This window comes from Vombatus ursinus, unplaced genomic scaffold, assembly GCF_900497805.2.
Source record: "Vombatus ursinus unplaced genomic scaffold, bare-nosed wombat genome assembly UNPS02014798.1, whole genome shotgun sequence".
NCBI classification, from domain to species: Eukaryota; Metazoa; Chordata; class Mammalia; order Diprotodontia; family Vombatidae; genus Vombatus; species Vombatus ursinus.
In genome coordinates, this window is record NW_020954576.1 from 54,726,664 (window position 1) to 54,732,867 (window position 6,204).

A 6,204-nucleotide genomic window follows, 5' to 3' on the forward strand; every position below is an offset into this window, starting at 1 on the left:
AGCCAGCTTGATAGCTCTAGCCCTCCTTGAGAAGCAGTTTTTCCTGTTAGATGGAGTGCTAGATTTGAAATGAGAAAGGTCTGCATTCAAGCCACTTCTGACAGTAGCTATGACACCAGGAACAAATCATCTGAGCTCTCTAAGCCGTTTCCTGTATAAAATGGGCATAGAGACTGCAACTCTTACCACACATGGTTGTTGGGCAGCTTGAATGCTTTGAGAACTTTAACTCAATGTGTAAATGTAAGTTATGATAATTTATGTGTACAGTAAGTTAAGGGAAAGAGATGAATTTGAGTTTGAGTCCTGATTTAGCCCTTTGCTATCTTATAACCTAGGGTGAGTAGTTTTCTCTAGATTCTCTACATCAGGGGGTGAATTAAATGATCCCCAAGGTTTAGACAAGCGTATGAATGAAGACTCCATAAATGGCTGCAAAAAGAGCATGGAAATCTTAATGTGTAAGCTCATATGTTTAGAAAGTTTTACAGTACTGATCCCTGCTTCCTTCAAACCACTGCCTACCTGTCCTCTATACGTGGCTGGCTTGCCTCTCTTGTCTCCATGTGCTTCATCTCCCAGCCAAGAAATGGGGCACTCCCTGAGATGAGAAATAATCTCTTCTGAATCACTCTTCTCTCATCTCTTTTTCTGCCTCCATCCAAATGTACACAGGAGACTACTTAGGTTGTGGAGTCAGAAGGAGAAGATGAGAGCCAAAAAAATGCCCTAGTTTACATTCAGAGGAGAGCATGTTTTATAGGGAAAGGTTGGGAACCAGTGTTTTTGATGAAGAGGGCTTGGGTTTTAATCTTAGCTACGTATTACCTGGGTGGCCTTAATCAAATTACTTAGCCTCTCTGTCCTTCTGTAAATTGATGGAGTTTGGACTAGGCAGTCTCCAAAATTCCTTCCAGCCAGAGGTGTGCTGGAACCAGCTCCTACCTGCCAGAGAGAATTGATTGTTAAATTTTCAATGTGAGCATTTGCTCCTCAAAAATTGGCAAACATCACAAATCAGGGCTTGATTTTTTGTTTTTGTTGGTTATCTAGACTTAAAGTGAAGGAGGAAACGTTAGTTTTGCCAATTAAGCTTAAAAGTGTATTGGAAATACGTTCTACCATCACCACTACCCAGAGCTGGTTGTTAAAACATTTCCCAGCACACACGTTTCCATCTCTAAATTGTATGGTCTTATGGATTGTGTTGTGTTAATTCTCCTGCTATTCCCAAAAACTGTCTGCAGAGGGTGCCTAGAGCTCATGTTCATATTTAAGGGGGCGCTTGAATAACCTTCATCCACCAGAAGGCATCACTGAGACCTGGGGAGGGGAGTAGCAGCTATCCAGCCGCCCCCCCACCTTCCTAAAATCTAGGCGCTCCGTCACTTCCCACTGTCCTCACCTCAGCCAGAAGACTATAAATAGGAGTTGGAAAATAAGATGTCTGGGAACACCAATATGTCATTCTCTAAGAAAGTGGGGAGGAGGGGGAAGGGGCTTAGTGGAGACCGACTTCCACACTTTCAACCTAAAAGGAGGAAAAACTCATTATCCTGCCTTCCTCAGGATCTGATGAGATGGGGGAGGACCTGCTTTGCATTGCCCATGACATTCTTCGAGGTGAATTTTGTAATTATCCTAGGAGTAGATCAAAGGGCTTGGGTCCCTTTCTTTCCCTTTATCCCTGGGCAGGGCTGTTGGGCGTGTTGCCTGGTCTCAATACTCCTTAACCTTTACCTTTTTCTTGATGCCTGTGGTGAGGGTGATGGACAAAGGGACAAGATCCAGGGCTCCCTATGTAGATAGGCAGTGAGACGTCCATCCCCTGGGGCATCATGCCTGCACTAGAGATAAGCTGGCACCTGGATAGAGCAAGATGTTGTCACCCCTCGTATCTCAGGGGTGGAGGGGTGAGAAGGCCTAAAGCAGGTGAAGGGCTGTCTGCTGAGAAGTCTAGGCACCTGCCATCTGGCTGCGTGGGCAGAGGGGGCACTTCGTGGCCAGGGATAATGACCCCCTCCTAAGGGATGTGTGCATTTACAAGGCAGTTTGGCGCCAGCATTTACCCTCCACCCAGCATTTCGTGTGCCTGGCTTCAGGGTGCCAGCTTCTGACCCACCAATTAACACTGGAAGGGGGGTACTCACAAACAGCTCAATCACTATCATTAAACCCAGAGCATTTCCACAGCCTGGGGAAAGGTGAGAAGGGTCATAGACCTGACCTCTACTGTTCTCCTTCAGCAATTTTGTCCCTCCTTCCCCCAAGAGGCTGCAAGTGTGTAGTTGAGGGGGAGGGGGGTTGTCCTCTGCCTCAGAGTATGGAGGGAAACCAGATGTTTCCTCCCTGCCTCCCTCACACGAGGCTCCGACACCCACTGCCGCCACAGGAAACAGGAGTAAATAATACTCTGGAGAGGTGGCGGGAGTGTAATGGGGGTGGGGAGGCGGGAGAGGTTGAGGAGTGAGAAGGACCTTTCATTTAGTCTGGTCTCCTTGCTGCGAAGGAAGAATAAAGAACATAATGTGATACCCCATGAGGTCAGAGGTATTGTGCCCCTTGTCCACAGTCCTGGGGCCGTGGTCTTGGGGGCTGGAACCCAGCGGGGGACATGGGGCTGTAGCCCAGGGTGATCCTTGGGCTTGGGCTTATGGGTCACAGGCTGGGCAGAGGGCTTGAAGAGCCAGGCAGCCTGTCAGGCATCAGGGTGAAGGGAGGGAATGCCAAAGGGTCAGGGCTAGGGAAACAGTGACTGGAGAGGGGAGAAGGAGGAGGGGGGTTTAGCGCCAGCCCTTGGCTCCAGCCCTTTCCGGCCCTTATTGTCCTTGGTGAGAACAGGAGAGCGTCCTGTTCTCACTGCCTGCCTACCCCCAGCCCGGCTCCCCAGGGGCTCGGGAAAGCTGTTGGGAAATTAGAGAGAGCCAGAGACATGGAGAGACAGAGACACTTAGAGACTCAAAGACAAAAACAAAGACAGAAACATTCAGTCAAAAACATGAATTGAGACCTGCTCTGAGCATAGCTCTGTACTGGGCACTGTAGGAAGGAATTACCGAAAAATAAGCCTGAGTCCCTCCCCTCTGGAAACTCACAGCATGGTCGGGGAGGCAAGACACACACATGCAGTGATTTCAGAGCCCTTCCAAAACAGCCTCATTCCAAACGAATGTAGCACAGACTAAGAAGGGGCCTATTACTATGGTTGTCAGGAGCCTCAAATTACTATTTTCTCATGTTAGTTTTCTCTCCCCATCTGATACGTAAGCAACTTGAGGGCAGGTAACTGCTCAGTAAATGATTATTAATTGATGAACAGGAGTTAATGGACCAAGCATTGCTTTTGGAGTCTAGAAGATCTGGGTTCAAATTGCAAGGCTGCTTTTTATTAGTTATGACTTTGGACAGATTTACTTAATCTCTTGATTTTATTTCCCACTCTATAAAATAAGAAACTTGGACTAGATGATCTCTCTAAGTTACCTTCTAGCTCTAAATCTTATGAAGATATAGAGAAAAATAGAGGTACAAGCAGGAACAGGATGACTCAGAATAATGTTTTGAAATGCACAAAATAAAATATATAGGATTTCAAAAGAAACCGATTATATTGAAATAAAGTATTTTTTTTCCTATCCAAAATCACTGACATCCTCCTGCCCCTAAAATCTATCTTTGGATTTCTTGTTCATAATTCTTACCCTAACCCTACCATTAAGGAGGGACTGACATTCATGAAAGATCTTTAATCCTGGGCTCTGGGTCCTCTGGAGGAGGGCTTCACTCTGCCTACAGGAGAACTACAATAGGAGGAAACACAGTCCAGGACAGCCCCCACCACCACCATCCCCCCACCGGCGCCGCCTCCCCCCCATGGGTCTTTCTCCCTATTTCACCTTCCTCCCAGTTCAATTTCCTTTACAGAATTCCCCTCCTCTCAAGAAGGATTGTTTCCTCCTTGGGACTTAGGCAATGAAATCTGTTCCCTACTATCCCAAAATCAGTGGCCTAGTTCCAAAGCAGTCAGCTTTCTTGGGGCATATTGGGGCAGGGGGCTCTTGGGAACCTAACTGGAATCTAACAAGTAATGTAGCTTGGTAGAAAAGACTAAGAACTGAAAACAAAGTGGGTACCTATCACTAATTGTGTGACTCTGGGCAAGTCACTTAACCCTGTTTGCCTCAGTTTCCTCATCTATAAAATGAACTGGAGAAGGAAATTGCAAAGCACTCCAATATCTTTGCCAAGAAAATCCCAAATAGGGTCTTGAAAAGTTGGGCATGACTGAAATAACTGAACAACATCACTTGGGAAATGACCGAAATTATGGTACACGAAATGAATGGAATTTGAAATCACTATTAGAAATGACAAAAGGGACAAATTTAGAGAAACTTGGGCAGACTTGTATAAACTGATGCAGAATGAAGTGGGCAGAACCAGGAGAACAATTACTCTAGTAACTCACAAAGGGAAGAAACTTTGAAAGACTTAGAAACGCTGATCAACGCAATGGCTAATGACAAAGCATGGCTCCCACCTCTTAGCAGAGAGGTGATGGATCAGAGGTTCAGAATGAGACGTACATAATTGCTCTCATTGCTTTATAGGTCTTTAAGGTTTGCAAAGCATTTTACATAGTGTTATCTGATTTGATCCTTACAACAACCCTGTGAGGGAAGTGCTACTATTATCTGCATTTGATAGACAAGTCAAATCAACAAGCATTTATTAGGTGCCTAGTATGTGCCAGGCACTACGCGAAGCCCTACAGATATAAAGAAAGGCAAAAAATAATCCCTGACATCAAGGAGCCCACACTCAAATGAGGGGAGACAACATGGGAACAACTATGTACAAACAAGATAGTTGCAGGATAAATTGGAGATAATTTTAGAGGAAAGAAGAAAGGAAGCTTCTATGAAATATCTACTATATTCTAGGCATTGTGCCAAGAACTTTACAAATATTATATCATGCAATCCTCACAACAACTCTGTGAGGTAATCTATATTATTATCTCCTTTTTACAGTTGGGGAAACTAAGGCAGACAATGGTTAAGAGACTTGCCCAAGGTCACACAGCTAGGTAAGTATCTGAGGCTGGATTTAAACTCCGCTCTTCCTGGTCCAGCTCTCTAACCATTGTGTTACCTAGCTGCTAACAGTAAAAAGGACTAGGAAAAGCTTCTTGCAGAAGGTAAATTTTTAGCTGAGATGTGAGGGGAGCCAGGTAGTAGAAGTGAGGAGGGAGAGGATTCCAGGTATGAGGGACAGCCAGGGAAAATAATGAGGAAACTGAGGGTGAAAGGTTAAATGATTTGCCTGGGGTTACACAGCTAAGAAGTGTCTAAGTCAGGATTGGAACTCAGGTCTTCATACACCAAGTCCCATACTGTGTCCACTGCACCACTTAGCTGACACTTTTAGACATGGTTAATGTGTGAATTTGTTTTGCTTGACTATACAAATATAACGCTGAATTGCCATGAGAGACACTCAAGTAGATACTACTCCACGAATCCACCAATTAGTGACATTTTGGAAATGTGACCTCTGGGAGGGGTTGGTGAGGATTTCTAGGAGAAAATAAGAAAAAAAAGAATAGAAGGATTAGTTGGGGCAGAAGTTTAGCAAGAAGACAGATAGGTTGTCATTGCATGGGTGGGTTGTGAGATGTGCCTGAGATACAACCCGCAGAATCCAACTCACCAATTCAGTACCATTCTGGGAAAGATCTAGGAAGATTCCTTTACCTGTGACAGAAGACTTTCAAAACCATCTTGAAGGCACAGCTAGGTGGTGCAGTGGATAGAGCACCAGCCTTGGAGTCAGGAGGACCTGAGTTCAAATCTGGCCTCAGATACTTGACACTTGCTAGCTATGTGACCCTGGGCAAGTCACTTAATTCCATTGCCTAACCACAAAAAAAAAAAAAAAAGCAAAAAACGAAAAACACCTTGAAGGACTGCTGCTGGTTAATAACATCATCTTGGAATCCAACAGCCTTATGCATCATCAATGATGGTGGTAGGACGAAAGAATGGGAAGAAAGTAATGGGTGTAGACTACAGGCAGGGCTTTGGACAGAACTGTAGTAGAACTGTACACCACTCTTGGGATTGCCCTGGACTCTCTTCTAGGTAGCCTAGGGTGCTCAGTCTTGGATTTACGTGGTGGGTGATACTAGATTTCTATGACTGA